At 40.0% G+C, this 9,492-nt stretch overlaps 1 long non-coding RNA gene across 1 annotated transcript; it reads left to right on the top strand.

The window, feature by feature from the left end:
* The first annotated feature begins 2,108 nt into the window (after positions 1-2,108).
* LOC125381674 lies at positions 2,109-2,888 on the top strand. The gene is made up of 2 exons (XR_007221971.1): positions 2,109-2,425; positions 2,750-2,888. It is a non-coding gene; the product is annotated as an uncharacterized LOC125381674 (long non-coding RNA).
* Positions 2,889-9,492: the final 6,604 nt, after the last annotated feature.

Here is a 9,492-nt window from a genome sequence, read left to right as displayed (position 1 = left end):
TGAAAACGTTGTGCATTGGACATCACACAACGTTTTGTAACTACGTTTCTGAAACGTCGGTGAAACGTTATTGAGTTTGCTTCTCGATAGAATAGAATAGAAGGAATAGAACTGCTTTATCAAAATCAACATGAATTTGTCAGAAAACCAAGTTAGTAATGCATTACCTTTCTATATATTCGGCATTTGAATTTTCATCTCTTAATACTAATATTTCGAGAACGTAATTGCGTATATCTGTGACAACGTTACAACAACGTTGCAAATTAACGTTGTGACAACGTTGTGCTTTGGACATTACAGTACTTTTTGTAAATGATGTTTAGGTAACCACTTGTAGATCTACCATCTCTTAGTGTTATTTTTTTTAAACATATATATCTATTAACGAACTAAATGTTGTCACAAGCAATATTACAGTTAAAAACAATTGGCGCGTATTTTTTGCGGCGTGAGAGCGACTGCAGAAAAGTTTAGCCTGTTGCCTCGTGAAGTGACGTCAGAATGACGTCACATTGTCGCGGAAGATTTGTTGTCACCAGCCATCTTAGCTCAAACTCACTCTGGACATAATATATTACAAGCAAGTGATTGTGCAGCAACTGGAACTGGACAGATGATCTGTGAATTCGATTGAGGTAAGTTAATTTTTCAAAAATAGTCTCCTCTTGTTGATATGTTTCTGTGCATGCAGTGCGTCAAATGATCTAAATGTATCGTATTATTCAGAAGTGGCAGGGTTAAGAATGCAGTTCGCCGGTCATTTTCACTGAGCGTCAGTGTTGATATTAATATGATACACAGAACTTGTTGATAGAGGTGAAGGGGGCCCAAGACTTTTTTCCATATTATTATTTTATGGATACCAAGGGTAATTGCCAAGGGCAAGCGGTATATTTTTGACCAGAATTCAATCTGGTGGCGTTTTGTGGCCGTCATATTATGTTCGGGTTTCGTTCGTAAGCGTGTAGATTTGTAAATAGGCCTAACTTATGCATCGCCTACTGACCGCACTGACAGTTATCGCCATTTCTTCTGTGTTATTTCTGAAATCATTACTATTTAAAGTTTACATGTACTAATCTTCTGACTTTGATTTTTGTGCAACAATGTGGCTCATCCAGGCCATGGGAAAGGTTAAGTAGATTTCTCTTATACAGCGAAAAGAGGGAATCAAAACAATGGAAGTATTCAGATCGACTCTCTGTAGGCTGCTAGTTATAGCCCTAGTCTAAAGTGATCAATGATGTTATGAAAAAAATCGTATTTTCGGGAAGAGACAGAAACATACTTGATGTTTCCGAAAAGGCCTAATTAGCACTGACTGAAGTAGCCTAAATGTTGACCGTCAGGTTGTTGCTGCTGTCTATAAAGTTTATCATAGCAAGGTGCTTATCATGTGTATTTTTATTATTTCCGAAAAAAGAATCAATTCATCATTTTCCGATAACTAGATCTATGTCCGACTCCTTTCTAATGAAAACGAGCAAAAGTAAAACGAGTCTCTCGTCGCGCGCTATAACGGGGTGTTTGCGGTATTGTCCTCTCTGGTGATGATAAGCTAGTCGATAGTCAAAAGTTAAATATCACCATATATTGTCAGTGAGTTGGTCATCGTTTGTTGATTATTAAAGTGAGATAGGTGTAGCCAATGTGCACCAATGAAAAATACAATGGAATTGATAGCAACCATATTCTTTCGGTTTTCGATCTGCATATGTTGCCACGTAGGCTACCATACTACAGAATTATATTTAACGATATTTAACTGTATTAGATCTATGTTAATAAACGTAGTGACAAATAAATTTCAATAAATATTTAGAGCTGTTTCAACTTCGTCTGGTATTGTATAAGCTATTGCATTTTGTTTATTACCCCATGTTTCTAATCTTTGTAAATGTTAGAACATATATAACTATCCTGGCATATTAATATGGAAAATATTAAGGTAGATCTAAGTATTAAAAAAATCATTTTTAATTAGGATAAATACCCCAAAGTGTTAACACTTTTATCACTTATTGGTGGGCCAATTCATAATTCATATTCAACATTCTTGCTTCAAATATGGGAACTATTTATTTTATTTGGCAATATATATTTTTCCTTTATGTACATATTTTTCAAATAAGGTTTTAGAAACTTGGCCATGATATTCACTTGAATCACTAGTTTGAGTGTACAGCAGAAAGGTAAAGTTACTGCTTTTGAAAAACTACAGTTGATCTGTTGACTGATAAAACTATTTGCCAATATTACTATCAGTTACATCAAACTCTATTAGTCTAAGTAAATGGGATTTATCTATACAGTACTGGTTTATTTAAGAATGTGATACTTTGTGGTTTCTGTTTTTCTTTCAGGTGGAGAAAACAGTATTGTGGGAGCGTATTTGTTTAAAGTACATATCACTGACAGAAAGGTATGTCTGATTCAATAATATATACAAACATCTTCAAGAATTAAAATTTAGATGATTCTTATTTAATTATACCCACAATCTAAAAGGGCGGGGGTATAAAGTTACACCAATGATTCAGTGCTAAAAGCTTTTCTGCTTATGTTTGATCCAAGAGCATCATGGTATTAGTGTCAGCGCCTTCGCACTTTCAGCAGTTTTTAACAGTTTAAAGACTGACATCAGACATCAAAACATTATTTTGGGGAATGCAACCGTTATTTTGTTATGTCAGAAATATGTCCCTTGCCTTGCCATTTTATAACATTTGTGTCATTTTTTATTCAGTTACCAAGGCATAAGGAGAGACTGAGGATACAGTTGAAGATCATCCCTGTGACTTTTCATTTGAGGACTGAAAAGGCTCCCCAGCAACTCAGCCCATGTTCTGACTTGTCATTTAACAAATAAATAAAGGTCACCTCAACCAGAATTCTATTGTCATTTCGTTTACCTAATGGATCTTAGGACATCAGATGCATAGACTATTCTGTTTGTCACAGTGTTGCTCTCAATGCTGAATGTATGAGGTAAGGCCAAGAAAATTTAAATGTTTCAATTTGTGCAGGGCTTATTGTTTGATGGTTTTTAATTTGCAAATTCGTGGGAAAATCCAATATCTTTTAATTGTGTTGAAACATTTGTGAACAATTTGCACATAGCCTTGAAAATTGTTTTGGAAAATGAATAATATATTACCAAATTGTACATGTAATTTAAAACATTTAGATTTATATCTTGGCCGTATTTCAAACTCTGCCAAAACAGAGTGCATTTCATTGACTTGCTGTTTCATGTATAGGGTTAAAGTGAATTCAGTTTGCAGAATGTATTTCTTGGTACCTGACGTCTTAACTAGATTGGTACAAACTTTTCAGGCTGCCTGGGAGGTATTGAGGAATAAAACAGGCGTTAATCTACATGGACATTGCAACAACGTGCTGCAATGCCTGTAGTGTCGCCATATGTAAACAGTATGCGATACCTACGTTGTCGCGACGTAAAAAATGGACGTTGTGACAACGTCTTGATTTGGTTGTATTTTGGTTTACGCACAACGTTGTAGCAACCAATCTGGGAGTCTACAGAATTACGTTGTGACAACGTAACATCACAACGTTGTAGCAACGAAAAGTAAACGTTGTCACAACGTTGTAACAACGTAGAATTGTTGGCTGGGTACGTTGTCGCGACGTTTTGGTTAAACGTTGTAGCAACGTAAAAAATGGACGTTGTGACAACGTCTTGATTTGGTTGTATTTTGGTTTACGCACAACGTTGTAGCAACCAATCTGGGAGTCTACAGAATTACGTTGTGACAACGTAACATCACAACGTTGTAGCAACGAAAAGTCAACGTTGTCACAACGTAGAATTGTTTGCTGGGAGGTCACGAGTTTCGTAAAAATGGTATCTAACGAGAATTAGTGTGGTATTTTATTTATTACCCATGTCAAAATATGTATTAAAGTATAAATACATAAAAAAACTTTCTTTGGTTGACAGATTAAACTGAAACCGGTTGCAAATCTGGTTGCGCATGAATATTGATATATGCCCAAATATGGGCATTATTGACATTTCTATGCATACGCATTAACAACATGTTCCTGCTGTTGTGTGTGCAAACATGACAGCTTCAACGCTCATGATCTTATTTTAAGAATTTATTCAACTTAGGGTAATTCAAACGCATTGTTGTTAGTACGCACGACACCTGTAAGAAACTCTAAAAAGTCAATTAGCGCCGCGCTATGTATACTCGGACCCCATGGTACCGCGGCATTTGTGATTTCCGATAGTTCACGCGGGACACGCCTCTTAGCGGCTGTCTATTAATGCAAATCAGTAACCAGGAAGTGCACACTTTGTAAACAATTTCAATTTCCTCGGAATGTTCCGTCTGCTGTAAGTAAGGAGTTATTAATCCGTTGATACATATTTCTGGCATCTGTTGTAATATTGCCTTACCCCCATCTATCAATGGCCGACGATATAACCCGCAGTTCCCCAAGTAAATTTTCTCTATCGACCTGAACTAGATCATCTGCATATTCATGGCGACTAATGAGGTAACGGAAGTTACGTAGTCCGCACATTTTTTCCCGCTCAGTGCCCAGAATCTATTGGGAGATCATAAGGGCCATAATGCCAAACTTAGAAATACGTTCTTCACTAGTAATCAAAAGATAAATACATACTTTGGGCATACTAGGAGTGCTTTTAATATATTTATTGTTGACTTTAAAAAAAATTCCATTTTGTGACAAATTATTGTCATCCTTTTTTTTTTAGACAATCTTAAAATATAATTTCTGATATTTTGTTGTTGACTTATAAAAATATTTTTCTCTTACTTTTCGGTAAAAATGCATTGAATACCTATTGCTGATAACACATTTAGAATTTTACTTGTGCTGTCTTTGCACTTGTCTGGACAAATCACTGATGTCTGGCATGATCATACCAAGTGGTTGGTAGAATTATGTCCTCTTTTTGTCCAATTCGGACCTCCATACACAACTTTTCTCTGTACCGCGATACGATGGAGTTCTCTCCCTTGTCAAACAGAGCGCGAGGCCCGGCTTTTACTCGGAGCTACTTATGTAAATAATGAACTTTTATCAGTAAAATATGCATTGTTAGATAGCATGAATGATATCTGATATACAGATCACGAATAATCATAAAGGTTAGTGAGTGCATTTTGTCCCGTTTAGCGTACATGACAAGTTCCGCGATACCCCGAGGTTGCAGGCTATATCGGACAAACAGTCGGTGACATGCACCGCCGGAGTTCCGGCTGTGCAATCAAAATTTTGCGGTTTCCTTGGTCGATCAGCTGAATGTATATCCCGTCCGTACCATTTTGGAAGGGGGAAATCAGAGTGCTCGCCAAAGACATTCATGTTAACTGTACGACCCGATATTGAAAACGTAAACATCAACAAACTCAAGTCTGCGTGCATGTCAGTGACAGCTTCGAACGAAGGGCAAGGTCACCATCAGAATAAGAAAAGACAACCGTGATCTAGTCACAGCGTTTTACGCCAGGGAATGTATCTGGGGGTGGGGGAAACAACAAATACAGTAGCCTGCTCGACGACACTAGCGGCCCCCGACTGTACAACGACATCGCCTCCCACGCCAGGAACTACCATAACTTTGGTTGGGATGTAAAGGACCCGGATAATTATCCGGCCTACGCCAACATGACGACAGGGCAAGGGATCAATGGCGAACGGTGGTTGAACTGGGACACGGAATACAAGGCGTGGGCAAAAGCAAACCTCTCAATCGATGCTTCAGTTCAGTTTACATCTAAAGGGGGATTTCCACCTTCAGTGTAGGGGGACGCCTTCCACGATGGGTTCAATTATGGTAAGGAGTTCGCGTCTCATTTCGGACCGAGGATAGGTAACGGATTGATTCACGCAATGGAGGTAGGCAACGAGCCGTGGGATTACCCGGCGGACTTTTATGCTAAAATTTTGGATGGAATGTCAAGAGAAGTCAAAAACGTTGACAAAAATCTTCTGGTCTTACCGTGTGCTTTTCGGGCTCATGACAAATTTGCGGTATCAAATTATATAGGCACACGAGTTCTTCAACCCCATGCTTCAAATATAGATATTGTTCATGGTCAGTTATACAGCTTCATGGTCAGACCAGACGGGGTCCGAGTAATGACGTACCCAGAGAACCTGGACTAATCTCCTCCGATGGCGTGACGTCAACATGTCTGGAAAGCCTGTCATGTGATCAAGATGGCGGCGTGCAGACGTGCTTTTTTCGTCTCCTCATATTTACCAATATACCAGAAAATGTAAACACTGGTGGTATGGGCTCTAATAAAACGTGGGCGGATACTGAGTGTATACTAAGGGATTTTATCAAAAGAGAGCTTAAACTTGGTTGCACTGACACACTACATTTTAAAAGTGTACACAGAATAGGTGCTCGTAGATCGCCAGGCCAGTCAGGAGATGTGAAGCATAGATCTGTCATAGCTAAGTTTCTCTACACGAGGGAGAGGGATTTGGTAAAGTCCCAGGGGAAGGAATTAAAAGGAAAGAAATTCCAAATCATAAACTGAGGGCCACTTTGAAACAAAGATGCCAACCTGTTCAAAAACAGTAAAGAACACATCTCACGAATACAGCCTTCATGTTCTCTGTCGTTCTTTGCACGTTCTGTGTGGATTTTAGGAGATTTTGGTGTTTGTCAGCAATTTTTTTAAACATTCTTTCCCAAATTATCGTGCAATTTCCGGGTATAAATTACGCACGGATCTGTTCCCTATCATTGGTTGCGATGATTAACGCCAACGAACATGCCAAGACTGACCGCTGTCCAGAGGGAGAGAGCCATAGGTATGCTGCAGATGGGAGCGACGCAGAGAGTGGTTGCCATTAACATGAACTGCTCCAAGATGACCGTTACCAGACTGGTCGCATGTCTCCGACAGACTGGCGGAACCGCAAACAGACCACGGAGTGGCAGACCAAAGGACCGCTTTTTACGGGTACTTCATCTGAGGAACAGATTTCTTACTGTGACGGCATCAGCTGCCAACAGCATAGGACATCCGGTCAACAGACAAACAGTGACCAGACGACTACGACATTATGGTCTCCGGGCTTATCGCCATTTCAAGGGCATGACCTTGACCCGTCAACATCGACGTGCCAGATTGACGTGGTGCAGGTAAACTCAGCGAGGGCAACAAAGAGAATGGCGGCGAGTGCTGTTTAGTGACGAGAGCAGGTTCCAACTCTTCAAACCTTATGGGCGGACGCGAGTTTATCGACGACGTGGTGAACGTACGGCTCCTTGTTGTGTCCAGGAGGTGGAACCTTACGGGGGCGGAAGTGTGATGGTCTGGGGCGGCATTTGCGGGGACGAGAAGACGGAACTTGTCATCATCAAAGGCAATCTGACAGCACAACGCTACATTGACAATATCTTACGGCCAGTGGTTCTTCCTTTCATCCAGCGTCAACAACGGACGGTGTTCCAACAAGATAACGCCACACCCCATAAAGCCCGTATTACTAGAGACTTCCTCAACGCCAACAATGTGACTGCCCTGTCGTGGCCAGCTCGATTACCAGATCTGTCACCCACAGAACATCTCTGGGACCAGCTGGGGCGTCGTCTTCGGAAACGTCAACATCCTCCCTTCACGAGACAAGCGTTGATCGCTGCCCTCCGTGAGGAATGGAATCGGATACCTGCAGTCGATGTGAGGACACTTGTCTGCTCAGTTCGACGCCGCATTCGTAGATGCATTGCCGCTCATGGAGGTCATATCCCGTATTGAACGGTCTGGGCCGTCGTCACCTTAAAGTTGTAACCAATGTTGTTTATCGAATACTGGACGAATGACCCCTTGTCAAGAAATGTCCCTATTGGAGGTCAAGGACTTTGTTGTTGAATTAGTAAATTCGCATTTTACTGTTCTGAATGATGAATTTCTACAATACAATTGTTATTGCTGCTTCAAATTGTGTTGGTCATATTTTATTCTAGAAATATCGTTGGTAACGTTTCTTTTGGCCGGCAGTTTAGAACAATTCCCGGAGGAAATCCGACAATACCGAAATGATACTCTAATGTCCCTAGTCAGAGGTGCGAGGAACAAAGGTCAGAGAGCTTCAATGTCAGTTGATAAATTGTATATAAATAATGTATTGTATACTGGCCATTCACTTCCACCATACAGGATGGCCCAGAGCAGACGACCGGAAGACATCAGACTGAGGCTTTCGTAGGAACACGCGGGTGGTCGGAGTAGCGAAGTCTGCCACACACTACGCCAGGACTGGAACGTTGGAGAGAATTCCCTATTTTATAGGACCAGACTTAACACAACAACGACTGACAGACAGTCACAACCTTCAAGTACATTCAAAGTTGACTCCGAGATAACGACAGTAACCCAGAATGTGCTCAGTACTGTGTGTCCTCCGCATGTAGCAGGAAGTAGAGTTGATATCAATTCTACTCTTACACAAACCAAAGAAAACTCTGTTACAACTCGTAATGTATGTGTATCGCCACAGGGTAGTGTACCGCGTGGCTCACGTTTGACTGACAATTTTAAGTCTTTGGTTCAAACATATGGCTATAATGAGATTAACACACCCACACAAAGCAAAGTAGCTTGCAGCAGCACATTTGTTGGTGAGAACCACATTTCGACATTGGTGTCACTGAATGACTCACTGACCACTTGTTACTCTAGTCAGGTTCATATAAATCCCTCAAACTGTGTTGACGTCAGTCAAGAGGATTGTATTACCAATACCTAGAATATTGTAAACAATACTGACAATGTGAACTACGTACATGTAAACAAGCGTATAGTTGACAAAGTCATCTATATCCCCCGCCCATTTTAACACGTTATGGTCCCAAACCAGGTAACTGACCCAACATTTCTCTTTGCCCATGTCAAAATAGCTGCAATGGAAATTCTAAAATAAACATTTCTAAAACTCCTTAATATCAAATGGCAGTAGTTTAGTATGCGCTTTATATATAGACATGCAATGTTTGGCAAGGAAATATTTAACAGTTTATTTGTTATGCTCCTTAAGTAAACCAATCCTATATTAAAACTTAAATCCAACTTGTTGTCATGGAAACATAAACAATATAAAAGTGCTATATATCAAAAGGCACCAGTTCAGTATGTGCCTGGTAGACATGCAAAGTTTTGTAAGAAAGTATTTAACGGTTTTTGAGTTACGCTCTGGAAACGAACACCACCCCTGTAGAACCTAAGTCAAACTTATTGCCATGGAAACGTGAAAAATAAAAATCTATAAAATTCCTAAATAGCAAGAGGCACCAGTCCAGTACGTGTCTGGTAAACATGCAAATTTTTTGTTGGAAAGTATTGAATGGGTTTTGAGTTATGCTCCGGAAACAAACTCTACCCTATGGAACCTAAGTCTAACTTGTTGCAATGGAAACGTAAAAAATAAAAATTTATAAAATTCCTAAATAGCAAAAGGCACCAGTTC

Source organism: Haliotis rufescens, unplaced genomic scaffold (genome assembly GCF_023055435.1).
Source record: "Haliotis rufescens isolate VD_foot unplaced genomic scaffold, xgHalRufe1.0.p SCAF_1, whole genome shotgun sequence".
Classification (NCBI taxonomy): domain Eukaryota; kingdom Metazoa; phylum Mollusca; class Gastropoda; order Lepetellida; family Haliotidae; genus Haliotis; species Haliotis rufescens.
The sequence above is the reverse complement of the archived record's forward strand: the minus strand, read 5'-3'. Positions and strand labels throughout refer to the sequence as shown.